The sequence below is a fragment of the Phaethon aethereus genome (assembly GCF_964289735.1).
Source record: "Phaethon aethereus genome assembly, chromosome: 2".
Lineage (NCBI taxonomy): Eukaryota > Metazoa > Chordata > Aves > Phaethontiformes > Phaethontidae > Phaethon > Phaethon aethereus.
This window is the reverse complement of record NC_138582.1, coordinates 91,733,253-91,755,751: the sequence shown is the minus strand read 5'-3', so window position 1 is coordinate 91,755,751 and position 22,499 is coordinate 91,733,253.

The window sequence follows — 22,499 nt, the reverse complement described above, 5'->3', positions numbered from 1 at the left end:
AACTCTACCAGAAGGGGAATAAATTCCATTCTGTTCCACTAAGCTGGACGTCTTTGGCCTGATTTTATACTCAGGAGAGTGAGCAAAGTTTGGCCAGCAGATTTACCAGCACCTACTCCCCACCCCCTTCCCACATGGTAGCAGGCTCCTTCCTGGGCTGCCTCTGTAATAGCAAAAAGCAACAGTTCCTGCTCCATTTCTTCCCAGAATATAGCAGCAGGATCACCCCCTGCCTCATCTCCTAGCAGAGGCTGCCCAGCAGAGCTGGGAGGCTTATAGAAAAGCATCACTGAGACAGAGAGGTGACTAGTTGCACAAAGTAAATGTCAAAAAGGAGAATTCCTCTCTGGGAAGGTATGTCAGGCAAACTTTGGTCACGTACATCTGGATTTCATCCTGTATAGTAATGTTAGCTCAACAATGTTGAGCTCCCAGGCTTGCAGATCTCAGCCTGACCCTGCCAAGTGCTGCTCACCCTCCATCCCAAGGGAATTCAGGGACAGTGAAAAGCAGCTGAGCCCAGCAAGGGACAAAAGACATCGTTTCGCAAGATCAAGCCCATCACAGAATCACAGAATCACAAAGGTTGGAAAGGACCTTTAAGATCATCAAGTCCAACCATTAATCCAGCACCACCATGTCCCCTAAACCATGTCCTGAAGCGCCACATCCACACGTTTTTTGAACCCTTCCAGAGATGGCGACTCCACCACCTCCCTGGGCAGCCTCTTCCAATGCCTGACCACCCTCTCAGTGAAGAAATTTTTCCTAATACCCAACCTAAACCTCCCCTGGTGCAACTTCAGGCCATTTCCTCTTGTCCTATCACTAGTTACTTGGGAGAAGAGACCAACACCCTCCTCACCACAACCCCCTTTCAGGTAGTTGTAGAGAGCGATAAGGTCTCCCCTCAGCCTCCTCTTCTCCAGACTAAACAACCCCAGTTCCCCCAGCCGCTCCCCATAAGACTTGTGCTCCAGACCCCTCACCAGCTTTGTTGCCCTTCTCTGGACATACTCCAGCACCTCAACATCCTTGTAGTGAGGGGACCAAAATTGAACACAGTATTCAAGGTGCGGCCTCATCAGTGCTGAGTACAGGGGCACAATCACTTCCCCATCGCATGATGCAAGAGGCCAGTTTTCCCTCTGACACATGTGAGGGGATGAGGTACTAAAAGATTATTACAACAAACTGGTTCCTGCAATGTTCACGTAGGCAAGGTTTCAGAGGCACCAATAGTAATAATAACAAATAATAAATAATGAAAATATAAACCCGGGTATAGTTTCTCTTAGATGCAAATTAAGATTTAAATATAAAAATTATAGGCTTCTGTTAATCTTTCTTAGGAAGTCATAAATTGTTAATTAGACCTTAGGCGCTGTTGTTTAATACCAACTTTAATAAAATAGCTGCCTGAAGCAGAAAGACAGTTGGGATCCTGACTCTAAAACTTTGGTAGCCTCATCCACTTTTTTGTAGCCTGAGGCTCTTACACCACCATTGATAGCAACTCCTTTGAAATATGCTCATTTTTTAGGCTGCTAAATTATTAAACACCTTATTAGTAGAAAGATTAGATGGAAGAAAAGTCATCTCTGTATGACGGAAAATGGATTGGAAGAGGAAGGAAAAGTTGAGGGAATATTTACATAAAAGATACAGCTCTGTTGTTGATATACAGAGGTAATCTATAATCCATAATTCATTTAAGAAATTAACCCATCAAATTACATCACAATGCATTCACAAATAGCTACTGTTGACCTATACTACACTAAATTACATAGAATCATTCCTGTCAAGGGTAAAACTTGTTTGGGATTAAAAACGCAATGTCGCTACAAGGTTATTTTCCCTGTTGTTCCATAGGATTTGCCTATCACACACACGTCTCACATTTCCATCATATACTTTGATGGGACTAGCAAAAGTTCCCTTGTACAGGGTAACCACAAAGCCTGCCAAATTAAAATGGCTTTGAAAATTGCAAGGAAAGGGGAAAGAAAGAAAGAAGAGAACTGTTTCTTCCCTGTTATTCCTTAATAATATTTGTCAGTCAGGTGAGCAGGTCTTTAGACTAAAAAAATAAGATGCAGTCATTTCCTTAAGTGCAGTGCCTTTTCACTGTATGTCCAGAGCAGCTTGTTAACATGTTAATTGTTTAGTTTAATATGGAATACAGAGCACACTTACTACTTTGAAGTGCTTATTCATGATGTCATGGATGTTAGTGTATACTTCCTAATTACACAACAGGACAATATTTCCCCCCTTCAACTTACACTTTCTGTTGCTCTGATTGGTTTCTCTAACTAGCCAGAATAATCATTTTGCCACACAGAAACGGATAAGAAAAAAAAATGTAAACAATTTTAAAAGCCATTTTAATTTAATAACAAATTGGGAGCTGTACTTTGTGTTAAATTAGCACTGCAAGCCTCATATCAATTCAAGGCAAGGTTCCTTGTTCGTTACTGGTTAATTAATCAGTCCTGTTTCCATCTAAATGAAAAGTTTTCTCTCTCTCCCCTATCATCTCTAATATCTCATTTCAGGCAGCACGTCAAGTTAATCTTGCTTACATTAGCAACTTATTTCTAATGGCTCAGCTCAGTTATTTACAATAATTCATCCTATCCTAGCTTGCAGCTGAATCCTGCTTGGTCTCTTTGCTCTGTTCGGACAGTTGGAGTCAATGGTAAAACAGCAAGTGCAGAGCAAGCTCATCCAGCCCCGTGATGCACCGTGTGAGGACAAAGACGCACTTCCACCACACTGATGTCTACTTGAACCTTTAGCTTCCTGGTATGTCTTGTCTTCCCGGAGGCAACATGGTGCTTAAGGACATGGTTTAGTGGTGGACTTGATAGTGTTAGGTTAACAGTTGGACTCGATGATCTTAAAGTTCTTGTCCAACCTAACTGAACCTGTGATTCTAACATGCACAGAGCTGGGCAGAGGACCACTATCTCATAAAATAGATAAGCATGAAACAGTCCAATGGAGGAAGAGAAATATGTAAGTGAAGGAGAAAACAGAAAGTTGAGTGGTGCCTGAAAACTTGTCCTCATTACCCTTTATACAGCACATCCTGCAAAAACATCTGGGATAACCATGAGTCCTGCACTACCAGCAGAAGTGTATCTAAAAAAATATCAAACCTTCCACCATGTCACCTTCGAAGGAAGTGAAGAGCGGGACTTGAAGCACCAGCTTCTTGTGCTCACACCACCATTCCCAGAGCTCTAAACTGCTGCCGCTGCCATAATCTGGTGCTTTCTATCACCATGGTAGCCAAGCACCTTAAATTTGGGACTTAACAAAAGACCTCCGGTATTTTCGGTCGCACCAACCTGGCCCCAGTCAAACTCTTACTAAAGCAGCGGTCGCTGGTAGCCATCTAGCCTATGTGCTCGCCCTGGCCGAGTTCAGCCCCCAGAAGTAAGTTTCCCGGCTGCCTCCTGGGGCTGGGACGCCGGCCCATGCCAGGATGCCCGCCGCTAGCCCCCCGCCTCCCCCCACCCGGGGTGGCCCCGCTCCTCCGGCGGCTCCGTCCCGCAGCGACCCGAGACGTAACAGATACTTCCTCGGGTCAGGGCTCGAAACCAAATCTGCCCCCGAGGTGCCTGCATCACAAGAAGGCTGGTTTTAATGCCAGTTTGCCCAAACGTAAACACCTCTGTAATAAACACAAAATACACTTAATATTAAATGAGCCTTTCCAAGAGGACAAAGCCTGTTTGTTCCTGAGTAACCCCGGTATTTACTTTTGCTCATCCAGGATTCAGCAAGGTATTGCAACAGGCGACAAGGATGTGCAGCATGTTTTAACCTCCTAGATTTGCAGCAACCAGCTTCTGACCTCACATTTACCAGCCTGGTTGAAATTACAACCTGTTGCTAAGGAAAACTCTGTCATACCTTAAAGTAGCTGTGATATCAAGTAGCTTTGAGATATCTGACAAATGAATTACGGTAGATTAATGAGGAGCTACTTCAGAAATCCTGCAAAAGACACCCTAACATGTTACAATATGATAATACATTTGATTTAATGACAATATAAATTCTGTGCTGAGAAAAGTGTGAGCCTGGTTTTGTGTTGTTTTGATGTTTCCCCTGCCCAGAGGAAGAGAAATCCTTTGTACAAATCAGAGTGCACACTTCTATTTCTGATGGGAAACACTGCACTGAGTATCAAAGCTGCTCGAGATTAGATTGTCTGCAGAACGGTGCTGATGGCTGTAAATATTAATAAATAAGATACGCTGGGCCAGCTTTTTTCCTCAGGTGCTTATGCACTGCTTTCTTTTAAGTGCAGATGACCTGAAGACACAGGCACCAGACGGAAGAATCTGAGCTAAGAATTGGCCTTAGAGATGTAACACAGTTGACACTTGCGCAAGGGGAAGATGCTCCTGCTATTCCACAGACCCAGCCAGCAAGTGACAATCTCAGGCCAGTCCTCTGCGTCCCCGCTGCAACTGCCCCCAGCTGCCGATGGGAGCAGCAGGACAGCAGAGAATCCCTCCCCATGCTGTACAAATGAGCCTGGTCTATATTGCTGAAGGGACTCCAGTGGGAAATGATGATCATTCCTTACACAGGGTTTTTTTTTCCCATCACCACTTTTCCTAGTCTACTATTTAGGGAGACCAAGTATACAAATTTTTGTAAGTCACGATTTGGTCACCATGGAAATAATTGCAAAGCTGTAAACACTTCATTACAGATCCTGACATCTTGATCCAGGAAGGCACTTAAGTATTCAACCAGTCTTGTGGACTTCAGTGCAGTTTATTGGTATGTTTTAAAGTAAACTGCTCTGGGACCAGGTATGATAAGGCAGAGAGAGAAAGAACACTGCTTTGTTTATAGCAGAAATAACTTGGCAATTATCAGCAGTGAGAAGGAAATACCATAGCAGGGCATTCATACTATTTAGACTTAAACGGAGTTTAGATGAAATACAGAGTTTTAGAAAACTGGTTGGCACAGCATGAATTGCTTAAAGAGATGTGGCTGGTGGACTTAAAAGTTGCTTCTGCATCTTTTTCCCCTTTCAGCAGTGACAGCTAAATTGAGCACCAATTTCACAAAAGGAATTTGCTCCCTGAAAGGGATTCTAACTCTATATATTCCTGTTCCGTGATCTGCCAGAACAGTCTTTGCACTGTGAAAATGAGGATATAGGATCTCTTGAATTCTTATAGTGGTCGATCAGTTTGCGAGGCCAGCTTTAAAAGCATCAGGGCATAGAAGGTGGCACACAGCTCAGAACCTGGTACTATTGGGATCTAACCCTGCCATATAAGTTGTAAATTTAATGTGTCTTTTTCTATTTCTCCCTCTATTTTTTTATACTAGGATCAGTACCCATGCAGGGGTATTGGTGTACGCCACATCCTTATTCAAGTAACTTTCCTTTGACTCACCTTCTCATCTATGCAGCAGGAATACTACTCCTAAGATGTCTACAAAGCAGGTGTGCTCTGAAATGAATTCATATGGGCATGGATGTGAACAAGGGAGCGTGGTGTGACCTCTGGCTGCCCCAAACCATGGGCAGCAGCATGCAGAAAACACAGCCTTTTGAGACCTTTTTTATCCCCTTCTCTCCCACAAGCATAAGTAGGTAGGAATGGACGAGGCAGGGAATGGTAAAGAAACTCTGTGGCCAGTCCAACTGGGTCAATGCAGAGAGGAAGGTCATTGCCCCCTTGCTTGGGCACAGCTCGGATTACTTTCTCCTGGGAATAAGATATCCAGTCTTGTCCCAGACAGCTCCGGAGCTACCCAGCATCCCCCTCCCCATAGAACACGACTGAACAAAACAAGCAAAAAACATCCAGAAAATCCTTTAGGGAGAGAGTGTCCAAGCGGCTGCAAGGAGTCCTTGAGAAAAATAATTGTCTTGCTTTTGGATGAAAGAGAGAGAGACCCAAATCTGATTCCTCCCCCCCTCCATTCTTTGATCAGCTCCAACAACCTGAGCGAGCAGCAGAGGCAGGAGGGCTGATGCAAGCTGTACTTGCTGTAGATCCTGGTTCAGCATCCCTGCTGTGCTACAGCCTCCTCGTGTGACCTTGGGCGAGTCACTCACCTCTGTCGTGACTCGCTTCCCCCTGCTGTAAAACAAGGCCAATTATACAGGCCCGTCTCACTGGGAGGCCGTGCGGTGAAGACTCTTTTTTTAGATATTGTGGAATACTTGAACAGCTTTTGAATGAAGGCCCCACGTCAGTCAACTATGCCTTGTCCTTTAATTGAAGCAAGGCTCCCAAATGTCCACAGACCGTCTCACAATGATAGTGTTTTTGGGTTTTTTGTTTTGTTTTTTGGCAGGATACTATAAGCGATTTCATTTTATTTTTGTCCATGAAGATGCTTTTGTCAAATAATGATTACCAGAGTAATGACACCCTAAAGTTAAAAACCACCAGGCACTCAAACAGAATCAATTCAGCGAGGAAACAGATTTCACCTGAATGCTTAGGGCAAAACTAAAAGCAACCACGCTTTTAATTATTTTTGTTAATGTATTGGAACTGGGGGAAGGGGGGTGTGGGGTGAGGGAGGAGGACCCCATGGGTAACTTTCTAAGTGAGAGGGCTTTCCCTCAGGTGAGGGTCAGTATGGAGGTTGGCCCCCCTGCTGCATGGTGTCAGCAACCCGGCTGGGACCCACAGGCACACGTGGCCTCTCCCACCGCCCCACACACAGGGCAGGTCTGGACCCCCATGACCTTCGGGAACACAAAGCGGAGTTACCATCAGAGGCAAGTATTTCCTTTGAGTTCGATCTTACCCTTTACACCAAAGCAGAGCTACGTGCTAATGATCATGTTGATTAAGCAGCTTTTGTGCTTATGGGGGAAGTTATTAACTGACAACTGAAATGCAGCCGTCATGGCAGAGCTGCCTGCTCCCTACACCCAACAAGTGTGCACCTGCAGTACCTGGGGAAACTCGACTAGTGTTTAGTTTCTGTGTAGATTCTGTATTAATTTTCTAATTTTCAACTCCTGCTGACCCTTTTCCTAGATCCCCCTGCGATTAGGTGCAGAAGTGGGAATGCTGGAAAGTCACACTACCTATTATCTCGCAGGCAGCTGTAAACATTAGAGCAAGATAATGGAATTAGTTTAGCTGAGAGGAATTAAGGTACCCAGATAGTGCAGGGCTGATCTCATTCATAAAGTGCTCCCTTCTGCGCGTTCCAGTGTGTCACTAGGGAAGAGCTGAAGGGTTACGATGGGTATTTATGTTGCAAATCAAATCTAATGGTCACATTCTGGCTAGAACTAAGCACTTTCTGACTATATATAAATACATATGTATATCCTGACAAGACAGGCTAATTATTCCATAAAATATTTGCCCACAAGGCCAGAATAAAGCCATTATTGAACGGGTTACTTAAGACATAGCAAGGTTGGCACTGTTCCTGGATGCGACCAGATGGAAATGTATATGCTATGTTGTCTGCAAGCTTGGCAGAGAGGAGAGTATGGAGAGGGTGTCTTGTGGCTGGGTGTGAAGAAAGATAATGCGGTATCAGTGTAATCTTGGATATTTCAGCACAGTGCTATCGAGTGCTCCGGCATCGTCGCAGTTAAGCAATCACTTCTTAGCTTAAAGCCTCTTTTTGGAGGTCCAACACCGTAACTCATGAAGGACACAATGCCAAACGTGCCTTTTCTACCCTGGCAGGGCCCACAGGCTCCCCTCGCCAGAAAGACACAGTTTCCCTTCCCCATCAGCATTGCCCCTCACTGCTACTAAGGGGGTTGCAGCTGTAGGAAAAAATGTCTTTTCTGCTTTGTTTTGAAAGAGGAAAGTACCCGAGGAGCGAGCAGTTCCATGAGACTGGATGTACTAGCCAGTAACATTAATTCACACCACTCTAAACAGTCCTGAAATACAGTTAGCCTAGTTTTTCTTCTGGGAATGCTCCTGTTAACAAACAAACAAAAGCATAAATACAAATATTCACAGTATTTGTCTGTGCCTTCCAGTGTCAAGGGCACAACCGGGAAAATAAATGAAGAGGAAGACAATGTTGGCAACCAGCCACACCTGGAGTAAGTACCAGAGAGGATCACGCGTGCAAGGAGGGGTAACACTCCCTGAAATAGGGAGGGGAAACCGCTGATGGGTGATCAGGATAAGGACACACAGCAGTGCCCTGGGGAGGCTTAGGAACCCAGGGCTGGATGGACTCCCAACAGGTATCAGCCAGTCATTGGGGAAGGATGAGAGAGAAGCTCTTAGGCCGAGATTTGCGTCAAGAAAAACCCAAATGGATGAGGAGTACTCAAACTTTAAAAATGCTTTTATCCAGCACTTTTTCCACCTAGTTCCACTGCAGCGCCACTCAGAACACAACCCAGAGAGGATGATTTTTTCTTGCTTATGGTTTGCATTAATAATGCATTCTTCAAGGGTGTTTTTAAAACTCAGATAGGGACTAATAATCTGCCCTATACCTTTCGTTAAGCAATAAAGGCAGATAACAGCTGGGTTTAGTTGCACTAAACGTTCCCTCTACATCTTGTCTCCCCCCATCCCAGAGGAAACATGGTGAGATGTCACCTCTCTCTTCACAAAGCCTGGTTTCTCCAGACCCCTCGGAAAGGGCTGCCATGACTAAGCAAGCAGCATGAGCAAAACAGCTGCTATGGGCTTTTTATCTCAACCAGAACACATTTAAACTTAAGAACTGTATTTATACTGCAAGCTGAATCGTGCATAGAGTCAGCGGAAGTGATTGGGTCTAGTGGCACGCAGAGCCATTCACTTCATGTGTAGGGTGGGGGACTCACTTTAAAGGTTTTGTTGAAAAGGTCCTGAATTTGGCCCCCATGGCAGTCAGGATAATCACAACTAAGTTTATTAGCCCTGTTTCTAAGAGTTGTGAACCCAGGTAAATATTTAGAAAAAAGGAAAAAGAAACAAACCCCAAATGATGCAAAACCTTTGAAGAAACAGAAACAGGAACAGTTCCTGCAGCTAACTAGGTCTTTAAGGGGTTAATAAAAAAGTCTCCCCAACACCCAGCTTCCAAGGCGCAGCCCCTCCATGGCATTTCCCACACGTTTATGATAATCAAAAGATACTGAAAACCAATTCTACTTTATTCTGGTATAATTGCAGCAGAACCACTAGAGGAATTGCAACCATTATGCAAGATGAGGCACCATCACAGTAGGGCCTGCAGTTTCCAACAGATTATACCCACTTGTTTTTATAGATTTTAGCTACCTTTCATTTTAGTAATTAGCCACCATTTCCAAGGAGATCCATAAGCAATTTCCTGCCCACCTTGAGCCATAATGCTACAAGATTGCAGTGGAAAGGGAATACAGCTTGAAAGTAATCAACAAAGGGCAGACAGCACGCTAAAAAGTTCAGTTATGCAAGAGATGGAGACCACCATTTAATTTAACGACATTAACAACATGCTGATGCCCTCTAGATCTGCTTGACCACTACACAGCACGCAGGCATCCACTGGAAAACCCTACAGCGATTTTTTCCAAACCCCAAAATACTGCGGGAGTCTATCAACAAGCAGCAGATCATTGTGCAGAGATCTTCAGTCAGAGCAAAAATGATGTAGCAGACCCGAGGGAAGAGTGGACTGGTGGGAGGATCCTGCCCCGAGGAACCAAGCCAGTGTGCCCTTGAGTAGAGGGCCACTCACAGAGAAAAGGCGCTCTGGCAGGATCTCAGCTGGTGAGGAGCACAGGCACCTTTGTAACTTCTATCAAGTTTGCATTAGTTTTGAGATCTTCAGCAGAAAGTAGGGGAGGAAAAAACCAAAACACCCCACACAACATTTTTTAACGTGTGTGTTTTGCTTTCAAGGAAGTCTCTCAAATAAATATTATTGAAACAGCAGATGGCAAAATGCAAACTTTATGAAAGGGAAGGTTGCCTTGCGCCGCAGGTTACCGTTTACATGGGAGGGAAGGGGGGAGGAAGGGAAGAGTCTGACATTAAGATGCATATTTCAAGCTGAACAACCTAGAAAATGATGACCATGTCTATAAATGTAATCTTTGGAGTGCTGGCATGGAGATATGCAAGAGCTATGAACTGGTGTGAAAACTAAAATACATAGAGGGACTAATAAGTCCCTGTGGGGACCCCAATTCCTTAAATGGCTGCAAAGGATAATTGCAGAGAACTACAAAAGGACTGAGTCAATGCCATTTTCCCTGGGGAAAAAAAAAAAATGTATTGCTGCCTCTGATTACATTACTCTGAGAACACTGGATGCTTTTCCCCTTCCTCCCCCAGCTCAAAAGTCAACTGCAAGCCACTAGAAATATGTCCAGAAAGATTATGGTGCAGCTGAAAGCCAGAAGCATATGAGATTATATTTACCGGTGCTGTGTCAGATAACATCTGAGAGGAGAGGAAAAAGGGATTCAGCCCTGCAGTCTTTATTAGCACGTTTGGGCTGTTTGAAGGAGCTATCCAATTGTGTCATAGCTGCCAGGCCTTTAAAACTGTATATATCCATATAAAGGAATCTACTTGGTCTTGATCACAAGCCTCCAAGCCCTACCCGACTCTCCTGTGACATGCAAACTTACTGCCTTTAAACAGGAATTAGAAAAAAAAGAAATGAATAGGGATGCACCATTACCCATAGCATTATATTGCTCAGGAACAGATGTTAATCAATTTTATGGAATGCTTTAAGTAATATGCAAGCACTTTTGCACAGAACTGACTGCATAATAGAGATTTCAGCACAGCAAATACGTGAGATAAGCCTTTATCTTGACTAGGAGAGTTATGTCTATTTTGATTAAAACCAAAGAGGTCTGTATGTTCAAGCAATTTTACTGCCTTGGAATTATGTTCTTTCCAGGGTGCTATTACATGTGGTTCTATGATGAAAGGGAGTGGAAATAACCTTGCTTTTGATCGTAGTGTTCTCCTTGCGCATACGTTCACACGCACAGCTCATGAAGTACACATGTAGGATGTATGTACCATGCTCACAGATTCCTGAATAGACAGGAACAACTGCACTGCTAGTAGAACAGTAAATTTGGAGAAAGAAGTGACCTTACACTCTGTAAGTCATCTTTGCTACACAATTGCCCATGCAGTGCTAACAGAACTTTAAGATCCCACACCATACACAAGTACAAGGAAAAAGGTGCCCCATCTTCTCAATTTGTATAGAAGTAGCAGCTGTGCCACCGTGCTGGGAGTAATTTCAGTCATTAAACTTCTTGATCCTTGAATGTCATCAGGAGTTACTTAGGTGACCATCCACTTGCACTTACAAAGTACTGCATTTAACTCTCCATAAAATATGGATTTTATTGCAGCAGTGACAAGACTTCTTTCCACAGCCACTGACCTCTACTGCTATTGCTTACCTCTTGACTCAACCTTTTGCATAAGAATACATATATATAGTATATATACTGTGTACTGGTTTCCCTGTGTGTGCCTGTAGGTGTTACATACATGTGAATACATAAATAGTTCAATCTATCTGACATACAAAGTATGTTACCAGCTCCTTGGAAACATTTACAACATCGCCAAATTCTGCGCTTTCTTTCTGCAATTATCCAACTTCCCTCCTGTAAAATGCCTGTACGCCTACCCCCTTTCTTCCACCACCTCCATCACTCCCCAACTTGTTCTTTTACCAAATAAAAGATTTCACATTTGTCAATTCCTGTAACGTCCCCAGATCTGCCCCCTCTGCCCCCTTCTTTTCGCTGAGGGAGCGCCTCGTTTCAACTGTGCTCTACATTCAGCTCTGTACTTTGCCTCGGAATTTGCTCATGATCCAAAGGGTTTTGCCCTCTATCCATTTCACAGCAAATACGCAGTGTCAAGAAACCAAGATAGATTTTTAAATTACTATTATTTTCTAGTTATTTATCACGCTTCTCTTGCTGTTGCTGTTGTTATTATTTTCATTGTTATTATTATTCCCTTCCAAACACACACGACCCTCCTCTCGCTCTCTCGCCACCTCCCCTCGACCGAAGTGTCTTGTTGGCGATAAGAATTCCCAGGAAAACGCCGCATCCCTCCCCCGACTTAAGATGACAGCAGACGTGGTCCCCAGACGCCCCTGCTCCCCCGGGCACACGGCAGAGCCCCGGGGGGGGGACACCTCGGCGCAGCGGCGGGGTGCAGAGCCCTCCGCAAGCCAGCTGCCAACTTTGCAAAATAAGTGCTTAGCTCCCCCCTCCCCCAATTAGCAATCCCAATAAGCACCAAAAAAAAGAAGGCGGCAGCTGCCCGGTGAAACTTGCTCCTACAGAAGCGCAAAGCCGCGTCTCCTTACCGGCAAGCCGGGACGACGGGGCCGAGCCTCGGAGTCGGCGGCGCGGCGGCGGCGCGGCTCCCCGGCCCCTTCTCCCGCCGCTCAGCCTCCCCGCCTCTCACTGGGGCTCCCGCTCGGCCAGCGGCACTTTTTAACTCCAGCATGCAGGCAGCCCGAGCCGAGGGGGCTCTCTATCTGATTGGTTTCCATTCAGTGCTCCTGATTAATAAAAAAAAAAAAAAAAAAAAAAAGGAGAGGGGAGGGAAAGGGGGGGGAAGCCAAACTCCTCCCTCCCTGCCTGCCTGCCTCCCTGGCAGGCGCGCGCACACACACACACACACACGCACACACACGCACTCCCGGCGCTGCGGATGCCGGAGCCGCCGGAGCTGCCGCACTGGGTCCGGGGAGGCGCGGAGAGGGCGCGGGCGCGGAGCGGGCTCCTCCGGGCGGGCAGGGATGTGCAAGTGAATGCGGTGGGAGGGCGGAGGGGGAGGGATGTGCTGCGGGTCCCCCCTTCCCCCCGAGAGCCGCTCCGTGCTTGAGGTGCAGAGCAGCCAGCTTCTTCCCAGTCGTTTGGTAGGGATAGTAAAAGCAGAATAAAACCAGGGGAGGGGGGATAAAGAGGCGGGAGAGGCATGCTCCTCTGAGCTGTGCGTTTGTGCTGTGCGGTTTCTCATCCTCGGAGCCGTTTTTAAGTCTTTCTCTTGACACCAGAGATGCCCGACTGGTCTTTTCCCACACTTCCCAGGAACTTCAGGACTTGATGAATCAAGAATTTCAGTGAATTATTAATGGCGATGACACTGTGGGGGTGGTCACATGGCGGTTTCTGTGTGAATGAGAAGCAGTGGAGGAGGATTTTCCAGGTGCCTGCCTTTGCTCGGGTCCCTCTTCCCAGAGGGCTCCCCACTCACGAGGTTATGACCAATCTTAATGCAGAAAGAACTGAAATATTGGCTTTTGTCGTGGGACTCGTGGAGTCCCTCTGCACAGACGCATGTTGTGCAGCCTCTCTCCCCCTGCCCCCCCCCCCCCAAGTCTAGCCTGAAATAAGGCTTTAGGTGTTTTAATCTAAATATTAAATGACAAGATGGAAATTGCCTGCCAGTTTATTATTTACCTGACAAGAGTCCACTCCAATTCAGCTGCAAGGTGTCTCCTTAAGATTCATGGCAAATGCTGCAAGTGAAGCTTTCTGCCATTTGCCTCTCAAATCTCCACATCTCCACAGTCTTAGGTTTGACCTTTATAATATATTTTTTTCCCCTGCTAGTCAATCTTAAGCTGTCTTCTTTTTTTCTTTTTTTTTTTTTTTTCCTCCTTTTTCATCCTTTCCTCCTAACCACCTCTCTCAATTTCTGCTTGCTGTATGTCTTAAGGATGGGTCTGTGCTGGCTCTGAGCCACCTTTGTGTCCTCCTGTTTCTGGACCATTTCAAGGCTTTTAGTATAATTTAAATACTGTGAGCACCAGAAGTTCAGTAACGATCCTGCTGCTCTTGCTGTAATTTCTACAGTGCTGCAGCACCGTCTCCACAGCATAGCTGTAATCCCTGAAACTGGTACTGCGCTCCTTAAGGAAGCCTTCCAGCTATTCCCTACAGTCACTGTGTTGGCGGAGTCCTTCTTCAGCACAAAACTGGGCTTTTAAGGACTCTGTATGGTACCTACAAAAGCCAAAGCAGTGCAAAAAGGCTGGATTCTGCTTTCTATATTTTTGTGAACTCTACTTAAGCAAATCACCCAGAAAAGCCGCTTAGGTATCTCTGCCATTATCTAGCCATTTTAGTCTTTCCACACAGCTGAGTTTTCCCAGCCTGCAGATCATTCTGATTGCTCTTCTTTGAACTTCCTCTAGTTCCCTCTTTTTTTTTTTTTTTTTTTGGCAATGACAGGTCAGGAGCTCAGTGAGTATTTGCAGAGTATTCTCAAGAGAGCCTTCTGGACACAGTCTCTCTCTCCTTTATGACAGACCACAGGCCTTCTTTTGCCCTGCCATAATGCATTGTCAATGTCTGATTCACTACCCACTCTGACCCTGAGGTCTCCTTGGGCATTATTCATTCCTGGATGTATCTCATTCTGGTTAGTTCTAATAAGGCTGCTTTAGGCTTTTTTTTTTTTTTTTTTTTTTAATTTTCATTATTTCTTTAGATGGGACAGGGTTATTTATGTCCAAGATGGACTTTTGTATTTTTGTCAAAAAGAAAGAGTTAGTGCAGGAACTGTTGTGTTCTCCAGAGCATGTGCATGAGATGTTTATCTTCTCATTAATGATATGAATCTGTGGTAGACAATTTTAAGTCCGTACCTGTGTGAAGAAGACTTTTTTTTTCATTTTTGAGGGACAGTGTCAAGAGGATGCTCCTCCTCCTCAACCCTTGTATGTTGACACCTATAATGATATTAGAATTCCCAGACTAGATCAGGTCACTAGCCCATGGAGTGTCCTGTACTTGACACATTAGCTGAGTGAAAGGCTCAGCTAGGCTTGTGAAAATTAATCAAGATCAGCATTGGTGGAAATCAACTTCCCTGTCATGAGGTGGAGAATTTAAGAAGATTCAAAGAAGGACTGAATGTTTATGAGTCTGGCTAAGACTGGAAAGGAGGTAAAACTCTTTTTTTTCAGCTCTTGAACCAATCTAATATTCAGAAATTGGGATGAGTAGTCCATGTAAAACATAGTCTCACACCTGTCTTGTCTGTTGCTCTTCTCTGAAGCAACTATTCCTGTCCATGGACAGACACAGCACTGATTTAGCCAGAACAAAGATCCAAAGTGGCAACTTCGGCCTCTGCTGTCTCTGTGGAATGCCCAAACCCTTCAGACTGTGACCAAAATGTCCATGAATCTCAGCCATCAGCGCAAAACCAAAATACAGCATGAACTAGGAATGTGTGATGATTTTCTCTAACCCGTTCAGGAGAAATCCTGTTTCCAAAGAATGGAAGATGTCTATGTGGAATTTAAGGACTAAGAAGAAAAACCCTGAAGCTGGTGAAAAGCCACCTATGGTTCACTACAAGCCCCAGTATTTATGAAACAACCTGAAGGTCTCACTTTATAACTGTGCGCAGTGAGAAAACACTTCAGAGTTTTTCCAGCCCTGCTTATTTTCCAAAAATGTGGAGGGACCTTATTCTGAATTTATAAAGGGGAAATCTCAGCCTAAGAGAACTTGTCTTCACTCTTTTCTGCCCTTTTTTTTTTTTTTTTTGGGGGGGTGGTGTGTGCACAGGGAGACAGAAAACATTCCAAAAAATAGTACCACAATTTTGCATCGTTGTGGCAGAAGGGAAAAAATTTACATTGAACGTGGTAAGTAACCATATAATGCCAATATTTTCGAGGCAGAATGAATTATTAACTTGGTGTCAAATCATTATGGATGCTACGCATGGTCGCTATCCAGATCTTTAAAAAACTATAGTTTAACACTTCTGACTTGCTGTGATAATTCCACAGGAGAATCGCATACAGCATAAATGTATCTTTCTTTCTTTGTTTGCTTTATATTTATAGGCTTTTAATTTCAGTGTCAGTTTTATATTAAGTATGAAGAAAGATAGTTTTAACCATATTTTTAATTTATTCTTGATAATAGAATTCAAATTGTTTTAATTTTTGCTTTCCCAAGCTTGAATGCCGTGTCTTCTAAGTCTCTAACCCCAGTCTTCTAGATCTATGTGCCATGATCAAAGATTAGCCAGGCAATTGTAAGGGGCTAGGATAACATGTTACAATTTACCATTCCCCAAGCAAGACATGCTTCTCATAGCACTGAAACCGACCCCTTGTGTTTTCCTAGTCCTACCCTGTTGCAAATACAAAAGAAACAGGTTAGCTCCAACACCTTTCTCGTCTTCTTCTGGCCATACTCCTGGTCTGCTGGACCACCGGCGGAGTGATGGGTTGCCAGATGGGTTTGCCAATCCCAGTGATTGCATGCAACCCTGAATTGCTTATTTGTTCCCCTTCTCTGAATAGTTTTGTTCTTTGTTGATGTCCTTCTTCCAATGAGGAAAATTGGGAAAAAGAGGTTATTCCAACAAATCTGAATGCCTTATTCTAATTTTAGTTTGATTGATAGATGTTTTAGCCCCTTCTAGAAATGATTAAGAAAAATAGGTGATGGCTTGATTGGTTGCTTCATAAGCCACAGGAGGAACTACTCCATTTCTGCCTATTCCATAGATATTTTAAGGTGAAAGAGATTCCCACTGCGAGGTACAAAAGAACAAAGCAGCAAAATTTGCATCAGAGCTTGCTGATTTCATGGAAACATTATGAAATCTGGCTGGTTTTTCTTAGCTTGCAGTCTGAACCTCTCAGCTGCCTCCCAGGTACAGAACCTGGAACTGCAAATTCTTGCCATTTCATGGCTTCTTGAGTGTCTGTCTTTCTCCATTTCAGGGGCGAAAGTCAGGAAATGAAAGTATTTAGAAAATTGTAATAACATTTTTGGTTTATTCTTGAAATAGTTGTATTTATTCATGAATAGTGTAGCTTCTCTTAATAGCCTGGAATTTCTGCCTTCTTGTCTTGGTTGATGAGAACTTATTCTAGAAAGTGTCCTGGAAATTCACTTTTCCAGTCAACTACCATTCTGGTTATTCCTCTGCTGCTCTGTGTCCTTCTGAACTGTTCAAAACAGCACCATTTTTCTTTTAGAAATAGCTATTACTTCTGAACTGAATAATCCTGACCATCATGACCCTCCCACAATTTTTTCTCTGGTGTCTAGTTCATGTCTTTCTTTTGCCTAGGGGTGGCAAAACCAACCTTATTTTGAGTAAAAGTCATGCTAAAACAGGTATTTTCAAAGCTGTCATACACCTCTGAATTTCTTACATCTCCTAATTCCAGTGGTATTGAAATATCACAAGAACAGCTGTTGTTATGTTGCTTCTGGAGTCAGTAATTACAGAATTGTGTTGTGAATGTAAACAAGCTAAAGCGTGGCAGAAAAGTTTCACATACATCCAGTTTAAGTATGTTCTGCTGAACTGAACCTTTGCATTTCAGGATTCACCCCTTATTCCAAACCACAAGGAAGTTCTGCTGTCAGGAATGACAGTAAGGGAGTCCTTCACCTCTGCATTACCAATATGTCTGGTTGATTATTCCTGACAGAAGCATAAAAATGTGAGCATAACAAATAAGACATGTAAATAGCAGCCAATGCCTCAGGAGTTTCATTGCCTCAACAGGTACATGAAGTTATAATTGCTCTAATCAGCACTCCCACAAGCAATTAGCACTTCTACTTGCCATGGAAGAGGCCTGAAAAGGACAGAAACCTAGGACAGAAACCTCTTCCATTCAAAACACCATCGAGATCAAATACATCGCAACCAGTATGGTCTTTAAAGTCAAAAGCTTGCATCATTAGGATAAGTGAGGAGCCAACACACATCTGCATGCATGACATAGCAGCAAATGGAAAATCAGATTCTATCCCTCTAGCTGAATAATCTTTATACAATAAAATCAGTTCATGACCAAATTTCACTGTAAGTCATTTGGCTACAGTCAGAATCTTGATAGCTTCCCTGTAACTGGTAAGAAATGTTATCAGTGATCCTCTGATGTTGCTGTTATAGGAGTTGTTACTTATGGACACTTGTCAGAATCTGTAGATGTTACTTCTTTCTATGTGTGATGTTACTGCCATAGAATTAGAAGGCAATGCTATTTTGCCAGCTCTGCCAGAGTTTTGGGTGCTTTGGGAATATTTTACAAAATGCACATAAGAACTTTTCAAGAAATGCTTCATTTTCTGAAAAAAATCCCTTTAATTTATTGCAGAACCCACAGAACTCTTCTGCAGGCTTGCATATGTTGTCAAAATGCTCCACTTATTTGACCATGAAACCTATTGTTTATTTGTGTGAAGTTAACATTCTTACCAGTCCCATTTCTGTTTGTATCCATTGTTTCTCTCTTCTCTTAGGGCTCAAATTTTCTAAGTTACCATGGTTTAACCAGTTCCTCTTCACCACCTGAGCCACAGTAACTGTCTGTGTGTACTCTCAGGTGGTAGAGAACACCATGTAATTTGACTTTGTCAATCCCTTTTCACTGTGAACTGGGCTAAAAAGAATTGTCTTCCATTTGTTCCTGGCTAAGAGTGCCTATATGAACAGTTACTATGCTTCAGCTGATGTAGGCTACTCGCTGTGCAGTAATAACTTGCTTGTGAGTCTGACATGAACATATTTTATATTTTAATAATCTCTGGAGAATTGGCTGTCTTTTCTGCCTCTGCTTGCACAGCACCTAGCACAATGGGAGAAAAAGCACTAAAAAAGTCATGCAAATAATTAATGCATAAAAATCTCAGTGTATTTTTCGGCAGTACACACATGCACACATCCACTCACAGACTTCCTGGCCCAGAGGGTTTGTCATTAGGCAAATGCTGAAAAGGAAAATGGAGTCAGTTAAGCTTCACGCAGCAAGTTGGTTTAGATCTGGGGATAAAATCCAGACCTGATTCCTACTCCACTCTAGCCCACTCTAGTGTCTTATCCCCTTAGTCACAGTGCCTGCCACATCTGGATCCCACCAAAGGTTTCAGTCCAGGCATATCTTTCTCATTTCTCAGACAAGTATTGGTGAGAACCACAGGTCGCTTCTTCCCCCCAGCTCATCGGTTCCTCCCTCTCAGGATTATGGTTTAGCCCAAATCTTCATCTTTCCTGGTAACACTATTGATGCATGTACCTGCCTGTGTGTTAGGTTAGGTCATCTACACAAGGAAGAGTAGATAATTTTTGAGTAATTTTCTAAAAAGTTGTGCTTTGCTTTCCCCCATCTCCTCCACTTTTTGATTCATGTAGTCCCAAGTATATTCCTTGCATGGCTGCAATGGTCTATGGGGTTACACCAGGGTTGAGTTCTGTAACAAACAGTTTACACTAAGGTTGCAAATCCACATTGCATTTTTCTTAACAAAGCAGTTTAAGTCATTTTCCCCTCCTCTACCTGTGGGCTAGTCACTCTTGTCTCTGCTCCAGCTCACCTCTCTCCAGAGTTTTGTCATCAAAACTACCTGTGGGCTGTGCTGTCACCTGGTCACAGAAGCTGATGTGGTTAAAAATGACTGTTGCCAAAGTTAGTTCTGTAATTTAAATCATTTGAGTCACCTGTTGTGGTAAATCTGAGGGAATGGTGTGCTACTGCATCTCTGTGTATGTGCGGGAGAGTGGTGCTTGGGGGAAACTTCTTAAATGACTATGTCATTGGAAAAAACGTAGTGTCTCATTACACATTAAAAAACACACTCCCTTTTCAGGAGAAATTATATAGTAGCATAGTAGTAAAAATGATGAAAAGTCCCCAGGACATTTGTGAAAGATACTTCTCTAGCTATATACAGAATTTGCAAAGTGAGCTAGAGTTTTGTATTAGCATTTACTTGAGCTAATCAGCAAATCTGCTACTGCCTTTCTACTTGCAGTAGATTTTGTCACCCCGGAGAAAACAAACACTTTTTATGCCACATCGTTGTGGGTCCTCTCTGTGCCACTCTCTTTATCTAAGCAATATAACTTGATGTTCCTGATTTTTAGCTGAAGGCAGGGGTCTAGCAAAGTTCTTGATGATGTTTCACATGGGCTATTTTATCCTTCCCAACAATATGTCATACTTTTTTTTCTTCCTTCTTCCTTTTGGAATTCCTCTCATCTGGTTCCACACAAAAGCCTTCATCTAAAGAGTGGAAATTGCTGGTCCTTGTGCCTAGCTTTAAAGCTGCCAGGTGGACTAGTCATTAGAGACCTCTTTGTGATCCCATTTTGGAGTCCAGTGACCAGAACGTTTTAATAACTTCTTGTATCTACCTCTTGTGAATGTAAAAGTTGTGTTACTGTAGGAGAGTGACACTAATCTAAGTCTGCATCTTAGAGAAGACGGGTTTTTTGAATCTAAGTGGATGTCTAAATTTCAAATGAAGGTGTGATTGCAGCTGAAAAGGTAGCAATGCCTGTGCAGTGTTTGTAAATGTACTTTTCCTAGCATCCTACTGCGTTTTTAAAATTTCCAGCTCATCTGCTTCCATGCTGGTTCTTTGTAACCCTTCATCCTAATCCTTGAGAGTTACTTACATGGTTGTCCAGTCATCCTGCATCCTCTATCCCCTAAGCCCTGGTCATTTCAGGGAACTTGTAAAAACCAGGACCCAAACTCTTGGCAGAATTTTTTATGACTCCTTTCACATGGAGTTGCACAACTACATCTATGGGTGATATTAGGAGTACAGTCCCTAAGGATGTGGCAGCTCGCTGCAGGTTGCCATGAAGTGCAAAGGAAATATTGAAACTTCATAATGCATCTGGCTACTCAGCCTAGTATCAATATAATTTTGGGTCTTTTTTCCTTAAATGAAGAGAAACATTCTCTCTGCTATAAAGGTTTTCCAGTCAGAAGGAGAAGCAGCAACCTTTTATTTTGCTTATAATGAGAATAGCCCACACTAGAAAAGAGCATATTGTCAGGACCTTTTTTATTTACTTTCTCAATTAGTAGCAAACCATGATAGTAATTCACAAGAGAATTAACATACTGGCTTCTGCACTTCACTGTCTCCTCTTCCTGTAGCTATTTTAGGAACTGCAACGCTGTGGGATATACCTAGTTCCCATTAATAGGTACTGTGCTGAAAAGGAGAAAGCTAAACATCCTCTGCTTGATCCTCTTTCTAATCTCTTATTCAGTGGGTCTTCTAGCAGGGTGGGAAACATTTTAGCAGGAATTAAAGTGAAGTAAGTGGGCTTTTGTCAGAAAAGACCGTGTTGTAGTTGAATGAAAATAAGTTGACAGCAAGCACCCATGGTAAAACAGGGGAACACAGTAGCTGCTCTGGATTCCTGTTGGAAATGTTAGTTTATTGACCTAGGTTGTAGCTCTGCAAGTTAATTAGAAACGAACTGAACTTTGGGCACCTGAGTAGTCCCCCCAGGGCTGGAATGACTGTCTTACTTCTTCCTTGAATCAGGGCTTGAGGTGCCCTGGGGATTAGCACTACAGTAAGCCCCTTGCAGACTATGAAGAGTTAAAAAATCCTGTTTACATGTTCTCCTGGAATAGGGTGAAGAAATATTTCCTGAACCCACAGGCTTTGTTTCACACTTGAAATACTGTATAGCCCATTTGAATATTTTTTTAGTGCTTAACATTAACATCTCTCACACAGTTTACATTACTTTGACTTATGGAGGTCCCACTGTGGAACATTGGGAAGAGCTAAAGTTCTGTATTAGTAAGCCCGTGACAGAAAAAGAGGCAATTATCTCTTACTTTAAAAGCTCTAAAGCGTAATTCTTGCAATTAATTCCTACAAGGTTCAGAGAATCTAGGCTGGATTTGGTTTGTGGTAGATATTTACTTTCTCTTTGGATCAGCTATATATTTATACATAAGAACAGTGATTTCAATAACAATCTTCTACTTAAACTTGTAAATCAAATAGACCCTATGGGGCATCTGATGTAAATTAGTGAACTGATGTTAGAGGTCCAGTTGAGTATCTGATGCTATGGATAAAAATAGGTTTCTTGGCATGACTTTGACTCAAAAAAAAAAAAAATGTGTAAGACTCTTTCTTGCTAGAATTAATTCCCTCTTTTGTTTTCTCCCATGTGATTAGTTATGTATTAGCTAAAAACCACAATAGGGAAAATACCCAACAACTATTTGGAGATATAAAACTAGCTTAATATAACACGTCTGATAGGAACATAACCCATAGAGCTGTTGGGGTTGGGCCTTAGGAAAGAACCATCATTTATAATTTGCCACTGTTCATCTGACAAAAAAGAGAGAAATTCTGAGTTCAGAAAGGACTTCAAAATGTGAACCTGTCATTGTATTTGCTTTGGATAGTGCATTAACGTCTCTAGCAAAGCTAATGCTATTTTGAGTGATGGAGGTCCTACTGTGGGGAAAAAAAAAAGAAGTTCTGTATTAGTAAGCATGTGAGTAGGAAAAAAGGCAATTATCTCTTTCTTTAAGAGCTACAAAGTACAGTGGTCATTGCTTTTGACAAGAGTAAACTAGATGTGCACAGCTTAAAGGCAAACTGAGGACATGCAGATGAAAAGTTCAGCCTTCTCTTCCTTTCCCCCCTCCTTTCCTCCCCACCCTTGTGATCTTTTTGCTACAGTTTGAGAGAA